This window comes from Macaca nemestrina, chromosome 18 (assembly GCF_043159975.1).
Source record: "Macaca nemestrina isolate mMacNem1 chromosome 18, mMacNem.hap1, whole genome shotgun sequence".
NCBI classification, from domain to species: Eukaryota; Metazoa; Chordata; class Mammalia; order Primates; family Cercopithecidae; genus Macaca; species Macaca nemestrina.
Genome location: NC_092142.1, coordinates 60363104 through 60373743, shown reverse-complemented (window position 1 = coordinate 60373743; position 10640 = coordinate 60363104).

Sequence of the window (10640 nt, the reverse complement as noted above, 5' to 3'; positions counted from 1 at the left end):
TTTTTGTTTTTGTTTGTTTGTTTTGTTTTGTTTTGAGACAGGATCTTAGTCTGTTGCTCAGACTGAAGTGCAAGTGGCATAAGTATGGCTCACTGCAGCCTGGAAGGAACTCCCATGCTCAAGCGATCCTCCCACCTCATTCTCCCAAGTAACTGGGAACATAGACTCACGCCACTATACCTGGCTAATTTTTAAAATATTTTTTGTAGAGACAGCATCTCATCATGCTGCTCAGGCTGTTCTCAAACTCCTGGACTCAAGCAATCCTCCTGTCTTGGCCTCCCAAAATGCTGGGATTATAGACAAGATTCAATGCACCTAGCCACCTTCTTGTATCTGTGGTTATTGTTTGACATATTTCTTCTCTTCCTTTTAATATTTCTGCTCTTTCTGGTATTCCCATTATACTTGTTAAACCTTTTGTAGTTACCCAAATGTCTTGGATATTCTCTTTTGTTTTCAGTCTTTTTGCATTTTTTCTTCATGCTTTTCAGCTTTGGAGATTCTTGTTGAGGTATCCTCAATCTCAGAAATTATTTTTTCCATTGTGTCGACTAGTACTAATCCCATCAAAGGCATTCTTCATTTCTGTTACTGTATTTTTGATCTCTAGTATTTCTTTTTTATCCTTTTTTAGAATTTCCACCTCTCTGCTTAGATTGGCCATCTGTTTTTGCATGCTGTCTACATGATCCATTGGAGTCTTTATCATATTAAACATAGTTGCTTTAAATTTCTCATTCCAGCTTCCTTGCTATGCCTGGTCCTGATTGCTCTGTGTCTTCAAATTGTTTTTTTTTTTTTTCTTGTTGTTGATTTGCTTTTAGTATACCTTGTAAATTTTTTTCTTTCTATCCAGACATGATGTATCATGTGAAAGGAACTGTTACAAATAGGCGAGTAGTGACGTGATAGTAAGGTATGGGGATGGGGAAGAGTTCTATGGTCCACTGTAAGGTGTGGGGATGGGGAAGAGTTCTGTGGTCCACGGTTTGGTCTCAGTGAGCCTTTGTCTCTGGACTGTGAGCAACACATGTGTTTTGGGATTTTTTTCCCCCCATGTGGATGGCTACAGCTGATGGGAGTTGTACAATACTCTTCCCTAAGATCAGCTGGGCTCTGATAGTATCCTAGCAGGTTAGGATGTGATTAACTGGTTTCTCCTGAGGGCAGACTTTACTATGAATAGAGTGTATGGGCTTATTTCAAAATGACTCTTTCTTCATTTCCTCTGCAGGAAGCATGAGGGGAATTTCCTCTAACTCACTGAACTGACCAGTGAGAAGCTAGTCAACCTCCTGGTGGCAAATCTCACAAGATTGTGGGGGCTCCATACCACTGGAATCTCCCGTAGTTTGTAAGTCTCATTCTTGTCCACACTGAACCCAGCAATTTGTTAATTACGATTTAGGTTCCCCTCCTCCTGTAGTTGTTCCCACAGTGCTTTCTGCTTCTGACTCCTTGTATTTGCCTATTTCTCTCTCCAGTCTTGAGGTCAGCACTTTGTCCTACGTCCTTAACAATCTTAAGATCTATTAGGTTGGTTCAAAAGTAAAAGATAGTAATTACTTTTAAACAAAGCTAATAAGAAGAGCTATTGTTTCTTCAATTTTTTCAGCTTTTTCCTTCTTGTTACAATGGACTAGCAACTTTCAAGCTTCTTCCATGTGGAACCAGAAACCTCAAATGACTTTTGATGTGCAAAGATGTTTATTTTCAAAAGATATTATGTAGGTCCTAAAACAACAGTTAACTTTTATGCATTCATTTCAGCTTCTTTATGGCAAGGTGAATTAGATTGGCATTAATGTAAGTATGAAACTTGATTATAATTAATTCCGTTTCACACATCTTTATATTTTTCTTTATCCTGTCTAGTTTTTAGGACAGTCTAATTTTGGGGGGTAACTAAAGACAGATGGCAGAAGGATTAAGATAGATTAATATGCAACAGCTGGTGAACAATACATAATCTTCTTGGAAACATAATAAACATTTTTTACCTCTGTCCCAATATGCGCATCATGTCTCTGAAACTTACCCTTTAAACAAGACACACTTCAAAGTAAAAGAAAATAAAAGAAAAGATGACACAGTAAAAGAAAGATGACAAAGAATCATGGCATTAAATAAATAAACCTGCAGAACCAAAAGTGCAAATAAGACAGGAAAGAAAAATGAGAATCTTCTTGGTTACCGTCTCAACCAGTCATACCTTCTCTTTGAATTTACTTGGGAGTACATTTTATGTGGCTTCTCTTGGATCCTCCTAGCGGGCTTTAATTTTAGTAACTGTTAGGACAGTCTATTCTGCTGTTGTCATCTTAGACTTTGCACAAATATTTGCATATGGATTCAGAAATCTACTTTCCAGTTACTTCAACCTGTGGATCCTGGTCCTCCTCCTCTAATGTTCAAGCCTAATTTTTTAGGCTTATGTTACTTATGTCAGTCCTTCTTGTCATTAAAGACCATAATCATGATGCTCTCCACCAAGTCATAGAAACTAGTGTCCTTGCAAACGGAGATCAAAAGAAAGCTTTTATTCACTCTTTCCTTTCCAGAATTTCTACGATTCTCCATGCAGTCAAGAAAGAGGGAGAATATTTGTATCTCATATATATATATAAAAAATATAATGGTTTAACATAATATTAACATAAAGTAAGATTCCTTCTTTATTTCTGAATGACTCTGTGTACAGTATGTATCTTCCATTAAGTTTCTTTCTGGATTTAGTAATTGAGAGAAATAGAGTTCTGATTTAGATGCAGGGTAACTAAACTTGATAATTTTTGACATACAGCCTTCCTAGTTCCTTTATACTTTTGTGGGGCAAGGCAGATCTTTGCTAGTGCCTAGGCTATCTTCAAGTTTGTTTTTGAGCTCTTTCAACCCACATCTACGAATACCAATACTTCTGTGTTTTTCTTCCTGTTCCAGTGCTAAGAAACTGAGAAAAAGGACTCATGTCCTCAAAGCTTTAAAACTATTTTTTAGTAAAAAGGCAATGTTTCTAAGTAAGAAAAAGAAACTCAGTTCATTGGCATAACTATTTGGAGACACAAAATCATGATTAGAAGCTGCAGTGAAATAGAGAAGTTCTTGATTACACTAGAAATACACACTTTATTGACTTTGTTTTCAAAGCATGACTGAAAGAAAATCACCTGAGTTGCTTATTAAAGATGAAAATTCCTGTGACTCTTTATCAGAGTTTATGGTACAGCATGTCTTTGTTGGAGTCCAAGAATATTTACTTACAATGTGATTTCTCAATTGTAAAATTGTTCTTTTAAAAATATTTTTATTGAGCGGGTGCGGAGGCTCACACCTGTAATCCCAGCACTTTGGGAGGCTGAGGCGGTGGATCACGAGGTTAGGAGCTCGAGATCATCCTGGCTAATGCGGTGAAATCCCGTCTCTACTAAAAATACAAAAATTAGCCGGGTGTGGTGGCGGGCCCCTGTAGTCCCAGCTATGCGGGAGGCTGAGGCAGGAGAATGGCGTGAACCCCGGAGGCAGAGCTTGCAGTGAGCCGAGATCACGCCACTGCACTTCAGCCTGGGCGATGGAACAGACTCCCTCTCAAAAAGAAAGAAAAAAAAATATTTTTTATTTTAATAGCTTGTGGAGTACAGGTGGTATTTTGTTATATGTATAAGTTCTTCAGCAGTGAATTCTGAGATTTTGGTGACCCGTCCTCCGGTAAGTAACCTGCTGACTTAATTTTAGTAAATGCTGTTCTAACAGACACAGTTATCTTTTGGAATGCCTGAAAATGCTTCATTTTCTTTGAAGTGGTACACAGAGGAGATGAAGGTAGGAAAAAAAATTTCTTGACAAATTACAGATATTACTAATCTTGAAGAGAGCTTTCCTTCCAAAAGTGCAAACATTATGTTATCATTTATATTTCTAGATCAATTATGAAATTACCTCAGACAAAAGTTAATAAGAACAATTACTTCTTATGTCAACATTTTCTGCATGCCACTCAAAGATGATTTTTTGACTCATGCTAAACCATTCCCTTTCTATCCCCGACAGGTAGTTAAAACCTATAATTATAGCTCCAGCAGTAAAGAACATTCAAATTCATTTCACTTCCTACCAAATTCTAAATGTGATCTCTTTAATTTCCCCTTGTTGCTTAGTTACATTTCCTGTTTGTCCAAACAAATCTAATCAAAATAATAGTATTAACGTATCCAAATATCGCCAAAGGTAGACCTTGACCAACTGCACATTTTCACTGCTCCTTGTTTTTGCTTTCCAAATACGAAGTTGAAATAAACTTCTGTGTCTTTTTCAGTCTCATCTAGTAGCAAAAACACAAAATCTTATTCTCTGAGGCTGGAAATACAGCTGAAAATGGACATGTTTTACTCCATCTCCCTCTAATTTTTTTTTTTTTTTTTTTTTTTTTTTTTTTTTGAGACGCAGTCTGCTCCATCGCCCAGGCTGCAGTGCGGTGGCGCCATCTCGGCTCACTGCAAGCTCCGCCTCCCGGGTTTACACCATTCTCCTGCCTCAGCCTCCGGAGTAGCTGGGACTACAGGCGCCCGCCACTACGCCCAGCTAACTTTTTGTATTTTTAGTAGAGACGGGGTTTCACCGTGTTAGCCAGGATGGTCTCGATCTGCTGACCTCATGATCCGCCCACCTCGGCCTCCCAAAGTGCTGGGATTACAGGCCTGAGACACGCACCCGGTCATCTCCCTCTAATTCTTTCATCTCTCTTTTGTTTCTACTCTTTTCCCCTCTTCTCTCTTCCTTGCCTGTTCTCTTGGCCTCTGTTGTAACTACCATCAGCAGCAGCAGCAGCAGCAGCAGCAGCAGCAGCAGTAGCTGTGCTGAACTTGGATATGATACTGAACTCATATATGCACCAGTCTTCTCATCTTGAAATGATAATGTAAGACTAGCATCGCAGCATTACTGTGAGATCTAAATGAGTCAATATATGCCCAGTGCTTAGAACAGTACTCAGCACTTAGCAAATCATTTAAGTGATGCCATTATGACTAGCCTCATTATCACAATAACACTCATTACTCTGACTTATCCCACACTTCTCCTATTTACTGAGGATGTGCAAAGTGTGTGCCCAGCATTGCAGTGACTGCTTTCCACATTCATTTATTTAATGCTCACAAAATTATATGAGGTAGATGCAATTTTTAAATGAAAAAAGGAAACTAAATCTGAAGAAGTTAAGCAATGTTTTATTCATACACAGTGAACCAGCTAAACTAATGCAGTCCATGTGCCTTTCAAAGCCAGTGAGATATTAGGTTAGCCCCTGGATAGGTGAAGCTGAGTAAGAAGCCACAGGTCAGAGGTGGATACGCTCTAACTCAGAGCAAAAACTCCACAGTGAGTGTCCTTGTCCCCATGTTTGCATGAACTGAGAGGTTGCATTAAAAAATTGGCTAAAACATATATACATATATATAATTTTAAGAATAAAATTTTGTGTGTGTGTGTATCTGTGTGTATGTGTATGCTCTTTGTCTATGCAAAAGAGCAGTGTGGCAGATATAAGTTAACTGCAAGATGGCAGTGGACACTCCTGTTCCCAAAAAGTGAGGTGAAAGGAATGTAGAAGTCCTCATAGAACAATTTCCTCACTGTCCTAGCCCTCACTGGTAGTCTCTTTGCGGCCCATTCATCTTCTACTCACTGCTTTATTGTCTGGAAGTCATTAACACATGTCTTTAGATTTCACAGTAGCAGCTGAGTTCCCATTCATTTCAGATTCAAAACAAGGAGAATGGAGTTCTGCCTTATGGGCAGAGTAGAGAATTTTTAGCTTCCATTAATCCACCACAACATTAAATTTAGTGAGTATAAAAATAAAAAATAGTGAGACAATAGTCTTTATCTAACAGTCTCCTCTTCTTCCTCTTAGGGTCTTTTTCTTAAGTTCTTTATGATTGTTTCTTTTTGGTTCACATTATTCTTATTTTACTATTCATATCAGAATGCTTCCATAAAGAATCTTTGGATCACAGGTTTTAGAATCTTTATTTAATTTTTTTTTTCTCAATTCATAGGCGAGAGTCTCATTCCTATTTTGGATTCATTCACTTGCCTCCAGCCCAAATTTTATTGGCTTTCCAAAGATATATTCAGTTCCATTAAATAACAATATATATGTGCTGAGATGTGTGTGTGTGTGTGTGTGTATGCCTCATTGCCTTATAATGTGTTAGGTTTCGAGGTGAGAATTGTCCCTAACTGAAACATAAAATTTTAGAAGATTGCATTAAGGAGTTTAATTGAGGTATTCATGGATATTGGACATCTATATTCCTCTTTCAAATCAGGTTTTGATATCGCAATGCCAGAATAAAATACTCTTTGATTAGAGTAGGGTTATATGCAGCCCACAATCTGTAATATTAATGTAAAAAAAAAAAAGAAGGAAATTAAGCTGATTACAAATAATTCAGTTGAAAGTTTTACTGTTTGGAGTTCAAATTACATAAAGTCAGCCTTGGGCTATAAATACACTGCTCATCTATCAAGTAGTAGACACACAGGTTCTATGTAGCACATCTTAATATAAACGTATTTCATTTCCATCTAAACTTTTAAAGGAACTAAAAAATCATAAACCAATTAGAATATATAAAACATATCACTTTTACTTAACTTCTAGGATATATGTTGAAAATATATAATGTATGGAAATTGCTTATTTTACTAATACAGTATAAAAAACACTAACAATGACTTTAGAAAATTAAGCAAACATTCGCTGAGGACTCAGTCATTCCAGGCACTGTTCTATCTTCTTTCTCCTTAGAGTGACCATTTAAATGATAATCCTAACTGGAACACTCTTAAAAATAAAAGTGAAATATATAATGACTCCATGACGGTCCCATGCAAAGTGGGAGGAATGATTGCTCAGCTACAAGCTTTACCTGATAGAATCTTCATGCAACCCTGCTATAGGAACGAACCTCAGTCTTTTTTCAACGAATGCAGAAACTGAGGTTCAAAAGGGCTCCATAATTTGCATATGGTCCCCACAGGGTCAAGGGTGCTACAAGGCCAGTCTGTCTGACCTCGGACTAGTAGGTCTCATGATCCTGTTCCTGACTGCTCCGATCATCAAGTCATCCATCATCTCAGATTCTAGGGAAGAAGGTCATCCTGTCTCTTTCTGTTGTTGTTGTTGTTTTAATTTAACAGATTCTGTCAAATCTATAGACACACTGTTCCTCTATCTGTCTTCCAAATAGAATGAACAGAGCCGAGAAGCATGCTGTGGCTATGCCTCACCTCCACCACTATATTTTCTTAAGCATCGTAGGCTTTGACAGTAAGATGCTTTAATGCTGCAAATGTAATTAGTTAGGTTTTCGGTTTTGGTTTGGTTTTAAAAAGCAAATAAAGTGATATTGAACCTTGATATTCGCTGTATTGAAGTGGGATCAGACATTCAAAGATCATGGCCCCAGCTATTAATCGCCATTGGTTCTTATTAGCCAATGGCACACAGATTCCCCTCCAGTCATATGAAAATGTGATTTTGCATCTAAATGCTACTCAGTTAACCTCTTTTAATTGCCATAAGCACATAAAATTATGTTCTTGCATTCTTAGGACTTTCAATTCATAGAGTATACATTTTTTTTTCTCCTTCTAAAGCTTCACTAAAATTTGCTTTAAAAGGTGTACTTTTTATATTTTTAAAAATATATATTTATTATCCTAACACTTTGGGAGGTGAAGGCAGGCAAATCACAAGGCCAGGAGATCGAGACCATCCTGGCTAACATGGTGAAACCCCATCTGTACTAAAATTAGCCGGGTGTGGTGGTGGGCGCCTGTAGTCCCAGCTACTGGGGAAGCTGAGGCAGGAGAATGGTGTGAACCTGGGAGGCGGAGCTTGCAGTGAGCCGAGATGGTGCCACTGCACTCCAGCAGCCTGGGTGACACAGCAAGACTCCATATCAAAAAAAAAAAAAAAAAAATATATATATATATATATAGAGAGAGAGAGAGAGAGAGAGAGAGAGAGAGAAAGGCAGATTTTCACATCTAGAAAATGTATGAGTAAATATCATTTTAAAAAGCAATATATTCAATTGTATTTGTTTAAATTACTTTTGGAGAAATATTAAAAATAGCTCTGAATAGACACCTTGAGACTTAGGTTCTACTCCATTTTATGAACAGAGTACAGACATGAGTTCAAATTTCAACTCTGCCATTTCTTAGATGCAGGACCTTGAAAAAAGTAACTTAAGGGTATTTACCTTTGGGCTACCATTCTGTTGACCATATAAAGTAGATATTAGAAATCGACTTCATAGGTTTGCTATAAAAATTAAATGATACTTTTCTTAAAAGGGTATTGTGTGCCAGCCTCAGTGTGGCACCATTATGCTCATTCCATATTTTCTTGCACTTGTTCCCTCGTGCTTGCCAGGGTATCCTGCATTTGGCTCTTGAGGGAACCTGAATAAGATGGAAGTGGCTAGAAGTTTACACCTCTGGGATCAGCCTTCAGCCACTCAGGGAAGGAGATCTATAGGTAAATACCTCAACTTCCTCATTCTTTGTGAGGACTGTCTCTAAGGAGCATCCCATGAAATCTACTAGAAGTCAGCAATTGGAATGAGCCTCAAATGCCCATAAGAGTAACCTGTTCATTAACATGCTCCGCATTGCCTTTGTTTCTTCCCTGTCTAATTGTCCTACTCTCTGCCAAGCACGGTGGCTCATACTTGTAATCCCAGCACTTTGGGAGGCTGAAGTAGGTGAATCACTTGGGTCCAGGAGTTCAAGACCAGCCTGGGCAACATGACAAAAGCCCTCTCTCAAACAACAACAACAACAACAAATCTATAAAAATTATCCAGGTGTGGTGGCACACACTTGTAGTCCCACCTGCTTGACAGGCTGGGCAGGGAGGATTGCTTGATCCCGAGAAGTTGAGGCCACAGTGAGCCATGACAGGACCACTGCACTCCAGCCTTCATGAGAGAGCAAGACTCTGTCTCAAAACAAAATAAAAATAAGAAAATATTTGTCCTACTCTCCTACTGGTGCTTCCAGACATCACTTACAAAATCAATAACTTGCACAATCTGTATCTCAGGCTCTACTTTTATAGGAACCCATCCTAAGACAATACAATAGGTACTTAACAAAACAATACGTCACTCTTAGAAAATATCTCATAGAGAGTCAGTAAAGGAATCTTTCAGCAATTGAATGTATGACAAATGCCATGAAGCTAATATTTAGTTAGCACTATGCTAAGCACTTTTCATGCATTATCTTGTTTAATCTCCACACACACACACACACACACACACAAAAGACTTTATAAGGCTGGGATATAATTTATTTCCTATTCCAAAGGAGAAGGCAAAGTACAAAGATATGTTCGTTAAATTGCCAATATCACACAGCAACTATATGACAGAATCAGGATTTAAACTCAGTTTATTACAAAGTTCGTGCTCTTACACTTAAGCTACACTCTCCCATGACAGCTCATACTGATGTTCTATATAATTAGCTCCTGTATAGACTACACCCTATCAGGCAGCTATCTGATCTCAGAGGAAACAGAATTAAGGTTATCTTCTCCTGTGCACCTTCTCTATTGGTGATATTCATCCATTCCGTATACAAGTCAATATGATGAGGGAAGAAGAACTTTCAATAGGAACTTCATTTTCATTCCTCAAAATTCTAGGAAAGTCATGATCATGTTTCACAAGCCCTGGCCACCTTTTAAATCTCACAACATGGTTAACTCAATGACTAGAATGCTGACATTACATGCAAGAAAATTTAAACTGAATGGCCAGAGAAGTCAGGGTGTTCTCTCAGTAAATGTTTTGATACAAGACCCAAATGTAACCAGTTGAGAGGCTAGGCTATATTTACTTTTGTTATATTTGACTCTATTGTGGTAAACAAAATCAAGAAATGATAAATAGCTACCAAAAATCTGTTTCTGATTAAAATAATAAAATACAAAATATTTTTATTATATCTATATATTTATATTATAGAGCCCCAAAGAACCCAACATTTAGTATTATCTTAACATCATAGATAGTTTGCTCTTTAAAAACAAAATTTGTGACTAGACATCACATTGATAAAATCAGTTTTAATACAATTATGAAGCTAGGTATTTCAATATATTTCTTATGATGATATATGGATCTTATCAGAACCCCCAAGATTTTCTGGAAGAGTTTACACATCAAAAATTCACATAGATGCAGGAAAGAAATCCTGCTGGGAAGTACGGAGGAGCAAGAAAAACTGGCAGTTTTTGGAAAGAGAAAAGCGAAGGCACAGAGAAGTTATCTGACCTCCTCAAGGTCACAAAGGGAATCAGTAATGGATCCAGGAACAGTGGCCAAATCTTTTGGACTCATTGTGCAACGCTCAATCCACCATACTTGACTCTCTCCATGGTGTACAATTTGCTTCTAAGCTCAAGTCATTCAAATGTGCTTGTTGGCAAAGTGGGCTGTTCAAGGAAGCAGGAGACTCCTTTCTTCTCAATGTCTCTCCTGCATGGGACTCAGAAGGGATGCTTCCTTCCTTGTCACTCTGCCACTGCCTACCTACAGAGATGCTCTGGCGGGTGG